At 44.8% G+C, this 16,078-nt stretch overlaps 1 protein-coding gene across 1 annotated transcript in view; it reads right to left on the bottom strand.

The window, feature by feature from the left end:
* The window catches only part of EVL (Enah/Vasp-like), a 166,171-nt gene that overhangs the window by 149,300 nt on the left and 793 nt on the right, over positions 1–16,078 (bottom strand). The gene's annotated exons all lie outside the window — the stretch shown is intronic.

Below are 16,078 nucleotides of genomic sequence, written 5' to 3'. Positions count from 1 at the left end.
CTGTACAGCTGCCTCCCCACCTCCTCAGAAACAGAAAGGAGCTGGACAGAGCAGAAAAGAGCTGAAATGTATGTTGGGTCAGTACGAGCACAGGAGAAGCAAGAACAAACCAAGGGAAAGCCATTACGGACAGATGGAGGAGAGGATCCCATATCCTGAGGAGAAGGATATTTTGTACCCTTCGTGGGATGTAAAATCTGAAGAGTAGGTACTAGTACCACAGCCAGACCATGTTGACCTCACCCTCTGTCCCCTGACTTCTCAACCTGTCCAAAAATTATTATTATTTAACAGTATTGTCGATGCTCAAGGGTATAATTTCTGGTATCAGTGTCACAACAGATCCATATGGCATTGCTCATCGTTGTGTCTCCAGTCTCCAACATCAGTGTGGCCTGGAGGTCCTCTTCCCTCCGCACTTCACTCAATTGTGTGGATTAAATGTCTGCAATAGTTTTATATTCCACCGGTTTATCATACAGACAAGGGATTCAGCAACAGCCACAGTGATCTTTAGCTTATAATCACACAACTTTCTTCTCTAATCCCTCTTTCTCTTTGAACTACCTCTTCTGAAACCATTTCAAAATGCTGCTATGATAATCTTCTCTCTCCTCTCTCATTCTCTCTCATACAACTCCAAGTCTAAAATGCTTCTGTCTCTGACACCTTCCCTCCAGTTTATTATTTATCTCTATCACACAGGCTCTTTTATCCCACCACAGTTCCCAAGGAGTGTTAGGAACAAAAGGGTGATGGCAGGCTGAGTTATTCGTAAACAATCCCACACTTACATAAACAGAAAGTAGCACTCAACAAACCAATAGTGGAAAAAGAAAAGGGGTATAGAGACGTAATTATAACAAAAACATACATGAATCTGCTCAGGAATACTGAAATACCAGGAATTTTTCATTTTACCTTTGAAAACCTGCTTTCTCTACATACTTCAGAACAGACAGAGGTCCAAACGGGTCTTTGGTCTCTTTTGACCAACATACTGGTTCTCCTCCAGCAAATATTCCTGGGGAGGGGAAAAAAGGCAAGCAACACTTGCGAGTTATCACTGCACAAACACAGGAGATTCCTTGCTGAAGAACGGTATAAAGGAAACTGTCACAGAGCCAAAATATTCTCTTGTGACAGCCAAGCTTCTTGCAGCTTCCCAAATAAGGCCATGACTTTAAAGAGCATGTCTTCTCAAAGCCTCATTGATTTTCATCGCCTCATGAAGCAGCACATTGTTTATGTATCAGGGTATGCTGATATTAAAACAGGTTGAGATGGGCACAGCTCAGTGGTTTCAAAGCCTGGTTTCCAGACAGAATGAACCAAGTAATCACAGGAAGCTTCTAGAGGCGGACAGCACCCCTTCAGCCACTATTTTGAGTCATTCCCTGTGCAAGCTGAAACTAGGTATAAAGATGCTAACAGGGACAGTCAGCGTTTCCTAGTACTCTGGGGATAGATTTCAAGGAAATTTTGAAGCACAATATTATATACCTTCCAGCCTCCCAAAGTCCAGAGACTTTTGCATCAAAGGCAGAGTTTGTGTTAAAGTTCAGGCCAGGTTTCAAGTCATTTCTCTATTTTTCAAATACCAGTTTACTCATCTTCAGAGAAAGGAAAGAAAAAAAAAGCCGTGGGATTCGATCAACTTTGCTACCTCTAGTTCATATTTATTATCCATTCTTCTCCTGAAGCCTCTCCAATAGTTTTAACTTGGCCAATTGTTGAAAATAATCAGGTGCTTCAGTTCCACTACTTTACACTTGAAGCACAGCACTGTGAAATTGGAATTCTTTTGCTCACTCCTTTGAAAACAAAGCAAGTGCTTAAAAAACACCCTACAGAAAAACTTGCATGTCTCAGCCATTCCAGTTATCCCATCTTTGCAATTATAACGTGTCCATTCCTGTAATAATCATATGGCAAAAAATATACTCACGGAACTTTAAAGCCAGGGACAGAAAAGGAAGAAAAGCAGTAAGAAAATGGGTCAGTAGAGCTTGCGTATACTGAAAGCACAAGCACGTTAGGTGATGGCCATTCAGAAGGCACATGCTGAAGTATTACATAAGCACAAAGGAGAGAAAAACCCAGGAAAAACAGTACAAGCCAGAGACAAGTAATACATGACAGTTGTACCTACACACCGAGCAAATCAGACTTGGTGGTATATGACTTTAAGCAACTCCAGCAAGATTCATGACTTCTTCTAGTCCATGTGCTACATAACCCAACAGAGAGTGAACTTCCAGCGTATGAACAGTGCTGGAAGCAGGGTGTCTCTTGCACAAAGGGTTGACCTGAGGTGAAACAAGTCCCTACCCTCTCCACCTTGATCACACATTCACACTCCTGCCTTTACCCTGTGGAGAACCATGAAGCCACAAATCAGGTCAAAAGCTGGCTAATCCAACAGAAAAGTGGTGAATTTTCTTTGGCTGGATTAACAAATTAACAAGACATCCCACAACAAAATGATCATGAAGTCCCACACAAGGAGAGTGGTGGGAAGGTCCTTCTAGAGCCAGGGGGAATCAATACACAATTACACCATACTGTCCTGTAGGGTTTATCTACATGAGAAAACTCTAGAAAGGTAATCTGAATTAACATTTCTGTAATGAATCAAACCACATTAGATCCCTGCAGACACACTCATTATTAATTAAATCAACCCTATTTCATATTTAGTATAATTTACTTTGATGTGAATTAAGCTTAATCAAATTAAGGTCACTTGAACGCTGAATCAGAGAATATACACAATGGTTTAATTTAGTTTACCTAATTTACTTCACATTCACATTTTAGGTGATTTGGATTAATTTTCCTTCATATCCTTGTGCAGACAGCTTTAGAGTAGAGAGAGACAGCAGAGAACAGAAGAGATGCTGGAAACCTCCCCCAAAATCAACAGTTATGAGCTGTAAATGAATTCATTCCCCAGGAAAAGGGTACTAGAAAGTATCCTGATGAGGACACACTGGCAGGGCTGCTGCATGCTCACTCTCCATGAAGGCTCTCCCCTGTCTCTCCGTCTTCGCTGAAGTTCCTCTGGAGACCAGAGGCTGGAGAGAATCAGACCCTGTAAGTCTTCACCTCTCCATCCTCCTGCATTTGCAATACCTGAACAGATGTTGATGGGCCATGAGAAATACATGTCCTGAAGGAAACTGAGAAAATCCTCAAGGAAGCCGAGGCATTTGATGTGGTTATTTTTTAAATAGCAGGTCACTAAAACATTTGATGTATTTTGTACTAGTAGGAAACCACAGCAGTCATCAAAGTTGTTGTTTTTAATGAAATAACAAAAAATCATAAAAGCCTGCATCTTTAGGCAGATGTGTTAAAGTCACTTGTCATATTTATTCCGTTTTAAGGTCTTATTCTAATTTTGCTTGCCCTGCTCCAACACTTAAAAAGTCACCGCTGAATCTTCTAGCAAACTCCCTTCACATTCCTCCTACGTGACTACACTTTTTACCATTAAAGAGATTTTTCCGTATACACAGATGTGTAGATAAATGCACTCTGTCGTATTTAGGGCACCAGTCATCTAGTATTTTCTGCAATGCAGGTACCATCTGTGAAGCTGAACTGCAGTTCAGGCCTATCATATTGACATGGGTGTTGGGGAATCAGAGACGGAAATTGATATTAGATTATAATCCCACTGCATTCAAATAGAAGACGAGGACTCTAGCAAGGTCAGGCTTAACCGTAGCCTCTAATACCCAAGCATACCTCTAAAACGTTTGTTCAGGGAACCTTTAGCTGTGTTGTTTGTTTTGCAGTGTCCAGGATTATCATCTTTTAAGGGTCACAAAAGGTGTCCAAACCTCCGAAGCAAAGGGATGATGAACAGACCCTGATGGCAATAGCAGATGACAGCTGGCATCAGGGTGCAACTAAGTCTACAGTGACAGACTTTGACCAAAACGACAAAGAGATCAAAGACTGGAGACAAGCGTCAAGAATAAGAGGCCATAGAAAGCATTCCTGAGTAAGGAAGAAGGACTATTGTTTTAGCAATTTAGCATGGAAATCCTTAGCAAATCACTGGGTTAATCGGACCATGCAGTGATTTGAATTTGAGCATGAAGTCACCATTGAGAGGAGGGTTGGACATGGAGCACCATTCCCACTTGGGCTGCCCTGATGTGCCCTGGCCTCACCACAGCCTTCCCTCCCACTCCCTGCAGCACCTCTGGCGCGATGCTGGCAGACGTTCACACAGCTCCACGGTGAACCGGTTCGGGGGCATGGAGCCAGCTGAAAACACCCCCACTCTGCTGCCAGACTGGGAGCACTGACTACACCAGACCCACACCAGTACCAACACTAGAGCCCCTGCCACGCTCAGGACAGCGGTGACAGCCAAATGCATGATGCGAGGCATTCGCCCCGCACACCTCTGAACAAGCTTCACAGCTTGAGACATGCCATCACGTGCATTTACTGCTCTTACAAACTCATTTCTATCATCTTCCCTAGTTTGCTGCCTGGCTCAGTCTCCCCTCTGCTATTTCTGTAGCACTCTCATATTTGATACCATGAAATTTTAAAATAGTATGCTGGCTCAGGTTTTTTGAGATACTGCAAAGGGTTGCAGTCATGCAGTTCTGGCACTATTTTTGTTTAGCAAGATAGGACAGAAGAGACAAGCAGGCCCTCGCAGCTCATCCTCAGGCAGCATCATGTGGACAACAAACTGAGGGTCAACCTGACAGGCCCAGTGGGACCCCCCCACTACTACACACATACGTTCCTCAGTTATGCTAAATGCTCTGCTCAGCCTTCTGTTCGCTCCTCATTTCCATTTTTGCTCCTGAACTCCCGAAAGGGAAGGACCAGCCTCACCAGGACGGCTCCACCAGCCCCAGCCCTCCCCACCGCCTCTCAGCAAACCCGCTCCTTGTACCACCCGCATGCCGCCTCCGCTCCCCCCGAGGGCAGGGGTTGTTTTTGACTTACTGCCAAGTTTTCAGTTAATAATTGTTCATTGGGGAGGAATATTTTAAACAAGAGATGCTTATGTTCCTATTTGTGTATGTTAAAAGTGAGGACTTCCATACGCAGGACAGGCACAGGGTAGCTTTTGGCTCCCTTCCTGAAAGCTACCAAATTTCCCTCCCTGAGCTTTGCCCTCAAACGAAGAAGCGAGCCTTTGCTGCTCCACCGGACCCCAATCCTGTCAATATTTGCACACGTACTCAGATTTATTACGGTCAGTGGTCTTATCACAATGGTCATTAGGTTCACAAACATCAAGGATGCTGTTCCCCGTAATAAGGTCAAGAATGTGTACAAGCCTTTTCAAGATTAGGACCTTAAGACCACAACATCAGTCGGCTTTCGTCCTGCTTCCAGCATTAGAAGTGGGCAGCTGAAATCCCCGAGGATGGACAGGGATGGCCGTCTCTGAGTTGACTTGCAGGTAGAGCTAGGCTCTGCTCCGGACTGCTCCTGGGTGTGCGATGAGCCAGACAGCCCCGGGATCACCACTCACCGTGGCCATCTTGGTGGTAGTTGTATATCAGTCATATGCTGTGAACGAGCATTTGACAACTCAATGCCAATTAAAACAACTAAATACAAAGCCAAGAGTCAGCAGGTCAGGCTCTGGGAGGATCCATCACAACGCCGGGCTACAGGTGGAGTCCTAAGACGATGGTGTTGTGAGTTACCGATCACTTTGGTAGCAGCTGACAAAGCAGCACTTCAGTGAACTCCTCTAATGGAAAACGCTGCACGTGCCAAAGTGAAATGAAGGGACGTAACTCCTCATTCCACCTACTCACAGATGATTCTTACTACCACGCAAGTGAAACAACAAACAGGAACAGATACAGAACATTTTATTAAGCTTACAGGTAAAATGAATATATAAGTCTGTGTTCTCTCTCTTCCACTTACCTCACTAGTCAAAGAAATTAATAGCCTGAGAATAGCAAGGATGCTTTACTTGGATGATTCAAACTCTTACTTCTCAGTGTAACAGCTGTGGGATCAAAAACTGACTTAGATTCACCCAGATGATGTATTTAGTTATTTAATAGAAAGATTAGCATGCAAATGTATTGCAGCACTCAACACTAATTTATGACAAAGTCAGAATACTAAAGTTACCTCATTCTGTCAAAATATGCTAGTCCAGTATTTCTCTCATTTTAAAATCACAAATCCTTTTCAAAAAGGAATTCACAGATCATCTCAAATCCCAGTACTGTTTGGCAGGTGGGAAAGAGAGTGACAGACAAAACAGAGTAATTTAATAAAATGATGATTTTAATATCAAAAACTCCTGATCTGTGTACAGCTACAGAAAAAAAAAGGATACAGCATGCAATTAAAGGGATTATGGTGACCACGGCCCGACTTCTTGCTAATACCATTTCAGTGTATTTTCTAGATCCCCTCGTTACTGAGGGAGTGGCTTAGTGATGAGGGATAAAGGAAGGAAGCACAGGAAGGAAGCAATGCACATGCTGACTAAGCAGCGAATGATGGGAAAGGGAAAAGAAGAAAGAGGAGGAAGGAATGAATGCACAGAAATACACAAGGAACTTTAATGCTTAGCACTTTGTATAAATACGTTCGTCATCCTCAGAAATGCTTTTTGAACAGGAGATTCCATTCCAGCAAAGCAAGGACCAAATTAAGCATATCCTTAAATCCTGTGCTAGACTGAGACCTAGCTACTTAATTGTCTTAATTCCGCCTCAGGTAAGTATTGACCTCCAGCAGACAAAGAAATGAAGCCAAAAAGGTTAAAAGGTTTAGCAGCCGCAGACCACCCAACGAAGCACAGAGTATCTGCACCATGGAGCTGCCCACAACGACAAAGACCGGGCCTGAACAGCCTTGCTGCAAAGCCAGACCCAAACTACGTCCTCCCCACTGGAGCACCTACCCATGCCTGCACCGTGGCACGCTACCATTCATGGTACTACATTAAGCCAAGTTACTCTACACGGCTTTTTGGTTTTGCTTTTTTTCCCCCAGTAAACGTCAGAAAAACATGCCTATTCATCCTAGCACCTATGTGAAGCCAAAGAAAGAGAGAAGAAAACTATGAGATCTCAAGTTGCAGGAATGACACCTACTGCCTGAGAAATGAATTGCTCACCTAAACGAGTTCTGCTCTCAACAGCGAGGGGCTTCCAGAGAATAAGCCAACACATGAACATGAGCCAGCAATGTGCGCTCACACCCCAGAAGGCCAACCGTACCCTGGGCTGCATCAAAAGCAGCGTGGCCAGCAGGTTGAGGGAGGTGGTTCTGACCCTCTGCTCCGCTCTGGTCGGAACCCACCTGGAGTCCTGTGTCCAGCTCTGGAGTCCTCAGTGCAGGAAAGACATGGACCTGTTGGAGCGGTTCTAGAGGAGGGCCACAAAAATTATCAGAGGGACAGAACACCTCTCCTGTGAAGAAGGGCTGCTGGAGTTGCCTGGAGAAGAGAAGGCTACAGGGAGACCTTAATCACAGAATCACAGAATCACAGAATGTTAGGGATTGGAAGGGACCTCGAAAGATCATCTAGTCCAATCCCCCTGCCGGGGCAGGACTGCCTAGACCATATCACACAGGAACGCGTCCAGGCGGGTTTTGAATGTCTCCAGAGAAGGAGACTCCACAACCTCTCTGGGCAGCCTGTTCCAGTGTTCGGTCACCCTCACCGTAAAGAAGTTTTTCCTCATATTGATGTGGAACCTCCTGTGTTCCAGCTTGCACCCATTGCCCCTTGTCCTGTCAAGGGATGTCACTGAGAAGAGCCTGGCTCCATCCTCATGACACTTGCCCTTTACATATTTATAAACATTAATGAGGTCACCCCTCAGTCTCCTCTTCTCCAAGCTAAAGAGACCCAGCTCCCTCAGCCTCTCCTCATAAGGGAGATGTTCCACCCCCTTAATCATCTTCGTGGCTCTGCGCTGGACTCTCTCTAGCAGTTCCCTGTCCTTCTTGAACTGAGGGGCCCAGAACTGGACACAATACTCCAGATGCGGCCTCACCAGGGCAGAGTAGAGGGGGAGGAGAACCTCTCTTGACCTGCTAACCACACCCCTTTTAATACACCCCAGGATGCCATTGGCCTTCTTGGCCACAAGGGCACACTGCTGGCTCATGGTCATCCTTCTGTCCACTAGGACCACCAGGTCCCTTTCCCCTACGCTGCTCTCCAACAGGTGTGCCCCCAACTTGTACTGGCACATCGGGTTGTTCTTGCCCAGATGCAGGACTCTACACTTGCCCTTGTTATATTTCATTAAGTTTCTCCCCGCCCAACTCTCCAGCCTGTCCAGGTCTCTCTGAATGGCTGCGCAGCCTTCCGGTGTGTCAGCCACTCCTCCCAGTTTTGTGTCATCAGCGAACTTGCTGACAGTACACTCTATTCCCTCATCCAAGTCATTAATGAATATATTGAATAGTACTGGTCCCAGTACCAACCCTTGAGGGACTCCGCTAGACACAGGCCTCCAACTGGACTCAGTCCCATTGACCACCACTCTCTGGCTTCTTTCCTTCAGCCAGTTCACAATCCACCTCACTACCCGATCATCCAGACCACACTTCCTCAGTTTAGCTGCGAGGATGCTGTGGGAGACCGTGTCAAACGCTTTACTGAAATCGAGATAGACCACATCCACAGCTTTACCATCATCTATCCACTGGGTTATGTCCTCATAAAAGGCTATCAAGTTGGTTAAGCATGACTTCCCCTTGGTGAAGCCATGCTGAGTGCCCCTAATGATCCCCCTATCCTTGATGTGCCTAGAGACAGCACCAAGGACAAGTTGTTCCATCACCTTTCCGGGGATGGAGGTGAGGCTGACCGGTCTATAGTTACCCGGGTCCTCCTTCTTGCCCTTTTTGAAGACTGGAGTGACATTCGCTTTCCTCCAGTCCTCAGGCACCTCTCCCGTTGCCCACGACTTAGCAAAGATGATGGAGAGTGGCCTAGCAATGACTTCCGCCAGCTCCCTCAGCACCCGCGGGTGCATCCCATCAGGGCCCATGGATTTATGGACGTCCAAGTTGCTTAATTGGTCCCTGACCCAGCCCTCATCTACCAAGACAGATTCCTCCTCTATCCTGACTTCTTCTGGGGCCTCAGGGGTCCGGGGCTCCTCAGGACAGCCTCCAGCAGTATAGACAGAGGCAAAGAAGGCATTCAGTAACTTCGCCTTCTTTTTATCCTCTGTCTCCAGGGCTCCCACCGCATTCATCAGTGGGCCTACATTGCCTCTAGTGTTGGCTTTACCTGCAATGTATTTGAAGAAGCCCTTTCTGTTGTCCTCGACCTCTCTTGCAAGGTTTAATTCCAAGGAGGCCTTAGCTTTCCTAGTTGCCTCCCTACATCCTCTGACAACAGACTTATATTCCTCCCAAGTGGCCAGCCCCTCCTTCCACGATCTGTACACCCTCTTCTTCCACTTGAGTTTGCCCAGAAGTTCCCTGTTTAACCATGCAGGTCTCCTGCTACCCTTCCTTGACTTCCTACTTGTTGGGATGCTCTGATCTTGAGCTCGGAAGAAGCAGTCCTTGAATGCTAACCAACTATCTTGGGTCCCCTTACCTTCTAGTACCCTGTCCCATGGGATTTCCCCTAGTATTGCTTGAAAACGCCAACGTTGGCCCTCCTGAAGTCCAGGGTTGTGATTCTGCTAGCTATTCTGTTCCTGCCACATGAGATCCTGAACTCTACCATCTCATGGTCGCTACAACCAAGGCTGCCCTCAACCTTCACCTCTTCAACCAGACCCTCCTTGTTAGTAAGGATAAGATCCAGCAGCGCTCCTCTCCTAGTTGGCTCATCCACCATTTGCATCAGAAAGTTGTCATCAATGCACTGGAGGAACCTCCTGGGCTGAGGATGGCTGGCTGAGTAGGCCTCCCAGCAAATATCAGGGTAGTTGAAATCCCCCACAACAACCAGGCCCTGTAATTGAGACACTGCTCTCAGCTGCCTGTAGAAGGCCTCATCACCCTCCTCATCCTGATCTGGTGGCCTGTAATAGACACCCACAACAGTATCACCCCTGCCAGCCTGCCCCTTAATTCGCACCCACAAACTCTCAACTCGCTCCTGATCCGCCCCTGGACAGAACTCAATACATTCTAGCTGCTCACTCACATAAAGAGCAACTCCACCACCTCTCCTTACTGGCCTGTCTTTCCTGAACAGGACATAGCCATCCATGACCACATTCCAGTCATGCGAGGCATCCCACCAAGTCTCTGTGATTACCACTAGATCATAGCCCCCCGACCGAACACGGATTTCCAACTCCTCCTGTTTATTCCCCATGCTGCGTGCATTGGTGTACAGGCATTTCAGGGAGCGAGCTGAGAACACCAATTTCACCCCAGGGGGATAGGAGGCCTCCTGGTCTACCTCAACACTAGAGCGTTGCCCCAGTGTTGCAAGCCCAGCTACTACCCCATCCCCCTTCGAATCTAGTTTAAAGCTCTCCGAATGAGCCCTGCTAATTCCTGTCCCAGAACCCTTTTGCCCCTACGACATAAACCTTTCCCATGTATTACCGTCACGCCTGGTGTCTTCACGAGCATTTCTGGTGGTGCCAGGGAGCACTGCCTGAAGCTTTCAGCCTCCTGCTTGCTCCTACCCTGTATAGACACCCTTTGTGTATGGAAAGTGTGAATTTTCTTTTCTTCTGCCTTTGTATGTAAAGACTTCATGATCTGGTTCACCCTACCAAACCACAAATGGCTAAGTTGGCATGGGTGAAGGGAGCAGGAATGAGAACTCAGAAGAAATGTATAAACTAACACTGAAATTGAAACAAATGTAACGCTTGAATGCCTACATCAAGAAGGAAAATCAAAAGTTTCTGGCCCCCACATGTCTCTCCCACTCCAGGACTGTGAAATATCCAGTGAAATGTAATGCTTCACTAGTTGCTGTGATGTTACAGAATGGCACTTTGGAAAATCAGAAATGTGAAGGCGGTTTTCAGGCTCAAATTTTTGGTAAGGACTTGCCCAGTCTGTGTCCTCTGATTAATAAAAATAGAGATTTTTTAATGCTTTTATAACTCTCAAGTGAAGAATAGTTTTGGAAAGACTGTCAATACCATTCTGAGTGTCTGCCTCAGTGCAAAAATGCAAAGTCTCACAAGAAGAAACAGTGCAGTGCTAAATACCCCAGAAATGAAAAATTTTTAAAAGTCCAAATTTAAACTGTTCTCACTTTCACACAGTCACAACCCAGACTGAAACACGCTTTGCGTGTTACTGGGTGAGGTGTGGGCACACCCATGAACACGGAGCCATCACCAGGAGCACGTGCCGGATGAACCATCACGTTACTCTGCTTCCTATGGAGAAATATCTCCCCTAGCCCAGGTACTGGGAAACAGCTGATCTGTACACTGCAAAGCTCCCCATGGGCTCATTACCCAGGAACAAGGTAGATTAACCCAAGCAAGGTTGTGTGCTGCCATGTCTTACACCCCGGGGGCCTCCTGGCAGCCTGTCTGGAGGTCTGGTGTCTTCTCCCTGGGCTACAGTATGGCCGTACTCCTGCAGGGACAGGGGCTTTACTGGTGCACAGTTCAAATGTGTCTTGGTGGAAGCTCTGAGCTGTAGCAGGACGGCTTTCGGTCGTTTCTGCTCATTATGGCGCATTAGATAAAAAAGCAGATGAAAAGGAAGTCTCGGGTAGGTGACTGCGGATGAAATCAATGGGGGGAGATGGAAGAAACAACAGCACAGCTATTCCACCTGTCCTCCGTGCTCCTGAGAAACTGAACTTAGACACGCAGCTGAGAAAAAGGAAAAGGGGGGGAAGCACTGTGGATCCCTAGTGTTCTCTAATGGCTGTGAATAAAATAGAAAATATATCCCAAAACTCCCATCCTCTTGAAGGAGCAATACCAATGTACACTGGAGCACTTTTTACTGCTCATCTACTGCAATGAAGGACAATACCGAAACATCAGCTATTTTTTTTAATGTAAATAGAAAGCGGATGAGATAATACTAAGATTCAGATTCAGCAAAGAAACCTGAAATATCTGTGGTGACCTTCTCAGATTCAGAAAATCTATAGCTCATTCAATTTATTTAATTTTAGTTCTGTAATTATGAGGACTGAACATTAGTCAGGATTCATTTTATTTTGGCAGCAGCTTTAGAAATCTTTTCTAAAGAGGTTCAATACTGCTCATCTTACACAGTGCGCAGAACTGAAAGAAACTATGATGGATTAAAAGAAAAAAAGGAAAGAAATCACAGAAGTGCTAACCTCCAAGATATGGGAAATTGCTTGAGCCTGAACTGTGTTTGCACTTTTGGAAAGATTTTGATTACTCCTTACAAGAAATACTTACAAATACTTAAATACTTACAAAGAGAGAAGTATAGTACTGCCCAAAGGAAGCACCTAGACAAGTACAAAGACTGTGCAGCCACCTTTAATCACAACACACTTCTAACGGAGCTGCTCTGTATTAGGACGTCAGTTGTTTAACACAGTCTGAGTGATCTGGGAAAGGAAAGAAGTGAAATACCATACAAGACCACAATATTGAGTTAAACAGACCTGCACACCCTCACTTGAAAGATTACCTTCAGCTTCAATTATATCATTGCAAAAAGAACACAAAACAAAATATTGCAAAAAAAAGAGGGAACGCAGAAAAAGATGTCCAGAGTTTATGCTTGATTTTAGAGAGAGGAAAATCAGTTTATTTTTTAAGTATACAAAATAACAGTTAGTATAAAAGAGATACAACTGGCCTGTCTGCTCCCAGATCCTGACAGTAAGGGTACGCTGATGGAAACCCAGCGTTGCTCAGTTCCCCATGAGCCACCACCGCTGCCTTCGCATGGCCATAGCCACTGCGGTGCAACCTTCAGCAGAGGTCCAAAATCTGCTGACACGGGAGTGTGTCTGCAGCTAGAGCTGAACTACCCCTCTACGGATCTAAGCTGAGCTAACAAAAGCAATCTTCTGTCAGCAGCACAGTAGCCACACTTGGGATTTTGCTGACGAAACCATGACAGCCAAAGGGCTGGGTGTTTTCTCATCGAGTGACACTGGCAGAACTACGTAGCATAGATTCAGCTCAGAAGGCTGCAAACCTAAACACACCAAAAGGCATGATTGTAGAAGGTGGTGTGACAAGTCCCAACCGTTCCCAGGAGCCCCCAGCCACGCACACTGCAATGCCAAGGCACATAGGAGGGGTCGGAACATGGCAGGAGAGAATTTTCAAATTAAACAAAAATTATCTAAGTTACAAGCATATTGCTCCAGCTCAGAAATCAATTACTAAGTGACAAGGTTAAATGAAACTTTACAGACAACTTGATTTTATTATCCATCTCAGGGGATGCTACTGCTTTCCTGCAGGACACAGTACACTGAGCTACACAAGCCATTAGTTCAGTGAGGTCGGTAACCCCAATTCTGATGACATTATAAACACAAACATGTTCTCTCTAATTTCTTACAGATGCAACCAGAAAGAAACAGCAAAGAAAAAAAGAAAACTCTTAGAAAATAACACTGCATACATACAGCTCCAGCTACCCTCCATGCAAACTAAAAGCATTGGCAAAACTCGAGATCTCTCATGAACTGCTTAATGAACAAAAAACGTTGAAGACAATGAAATGCTCGATACATTGTGTTTACTGGAACAAGTGTAATCCCTTTGTTTGCTTATGTCTGAAAACAAAACATTTAAGAAGAATGATGTATATACACTCCCTGTTATTAAAACAGGTTTATACTATGAATATTCAGTTCTCTTTTTCTCAGGGTGTTGCTCCATCCCTTTAAATTAGGGCTAAACACAACAGCTTTCCAGGATTTCCAGTTGGCAGCTATACAGAAATGTTAGAACAAACAGGTTGACTTTAGCTAGAGAACTCGACAAACGTGAAGGTGCTAAGGGACACCGTTTTCCCCAGTAATTCTATATTGAACTCATTACCTTGGGTTGGATTAAAGCATGTGTTACCACAAAAGAGTAAGGAGGTATAGTTTTAATCTGAATAATCCCATTTAGAGGTTGTTTCCATCTCTGGATATTCACTCTACGTTCTGTGTGGAAAAAACAAAGTGCTTAAAGTGGAAGGCTTTCCCTACATTGCTGCCTCAGCACCGCAGCACCAAGAGCCAACTTACACTCACCACAGTCATGGCAAAGAGAGACACAGTGAAGACCTTTTCAGGGATACACCCCAAATGCTGTAGCTGGTTTTTATTTTTAAGAACAGAGACCACTGAAACACAGATGCCTCATAAACCACACGTATGACTAAGAAATGCGAGGTTACACCTCTGTTGACAGAATGTAAAAATCTTTTTTTCATCTACGGCAATATTCATAGACATTTTCCCAAATATGAGCTAATTCTGTTCCTTCCAAAAATAAATGAATATCTGCTGTAGAATAACGTCAACATTTGTTGTACTAAAGCAGTATTTTTATATACTAAGAAGTAATAACACTTCTGCACTGTAGCATTTTCCACCCAGGAATCCTAATCTACTTTTAAGACAGAACATCTATTATAATCTGTGTTATTACTAAGACCTGTGGTACACCCACTATACATACACTTTATACCTTTGAAGTGAAGACATAAAGAAATTATCAAAAAACGGAAACCATCACATAAATGCAATTGTGCAAAGAACAGCACTGTAATCTATTCACCACAAAAAGCAATATAAATAAAACACACATGGCTAAGCTAATGTTTTAAAAAGGTTTTTATTAAATGATTGTTTAACCTGCCAGGGTCTTCTGGAATTATACAGCCTATATTTATTAAACAAGAATTGTTACTGAAAAAGGTTTTAGGTGATTTGCAGACATATATTTACTGACAAGTACAACCTATTCAGTAATGACTGGATAAGCAAGGAAAAATATCAGTAATGGAAACCTTTAAAACCAGAAATTCATTCAAAAAAAACTAAACAAACATAGCCGTTAAAGTATAAAAGTGGTATTTATAAGAAGAGGCTATTTTAAGAGTGATACACTTGCCAAGCGTCATACAGGGAGAAGAGGAAAGGGCAGCTGCCCACAGAAGTGCCCAGCAGCACACACAGCCCAGCTTCGGGTGCCTGCGCCCTCACCTCGACCCGACACTGCCTGGCATTAGGTGTCCAACCTAGAGGAATACCCAGTCCATCATCATCATCAAAAGTGAGGATATGGGGAAGTCCTGAAGCCCTTCCTGGAGTGAAGCTGCTTTTTCTTTGCAAAATGCCCTGTAGCTCACACCTCCTCTGAGAGTGCCCTCACTCTCATGGCGGGGAACATTGCGGGTGCATTACGGTACCCTAATTCAGTCTGTCTTTGTGGGTCTCTCTCTTTCCTGCCACCTCTTCCAACAAAAAGAACGACCACCAATGGCAGAAGTTCACGTGAAGCAGGGTACCTCCAGTGGGAGAAACTCAAAATTGTTCCAGCCTTCCAACTAGCCCGTGGTGCCTCCTCGGGTGTGAAAGATGTGCTTATAAGTCAGAAAGTCAGCTTTCCTTCTTCATAGGGGAAGAGCCGTACCAACCGGGCTACTAACTGAATGGGAGGGAGCAAAGGAAAACTTCACAGCCATCTGTAGTGTTTGATCTCTGGGAGTCTCTGAGCATCATCGTGATCAGACCAGGTGAGACTGATAGAGATACACATTTTGTGTGGACACCAGAGGGGTCTAGGCCACCAGTCGCATGACACTGCAGGCTCATGGGCTTTCAGCCCACCCCAAGAATGTAATTTTAAGTAAGTGAAGAAACTAATGGTAAGATAAATGACTAAATAAATCGATGCAGCTCCAAGCCTTTTGCACACGTGATAGTGTCAGGAGTAAATGTAACCGTAAATGCAGATGAAGGTTTTTAGGCTTCCGCTGTACTTCCTCGGAGCAATGCCAACCTTGCGATTCAGGGATCGGGCACCACAGAAAGGTATCTGGCTTCAGACTGTTATTTCCATTTTTAAGGTTTCCCCAAGTGGTTCTTCCTTGTTAAAGATAATAATAAAGTGGAAAGAATCACTAGTATTAGAAGATGAATCAGAGG

The sequence above is a fragment of the Nyctibius grandis genome, chromosome 4 (genome assembly GCF_013368605.1).
Source record: "Nyctibius grandis isolate bNycGra1 chromosome 4, bNycGra1.pri, whole genome shotgun sequence".
NCBI classification, from domain to species: Eukaryota; Metazoa; Chordata; class Aves; order Nyctibiiformes; family Nyctibiidae; genus Nyctibius; species Nyctibius grandis.
Note: the sequence above shows the minus strand (reverse complement) of the source record. Positions and strands in the feature narration are given on the sequence as shown.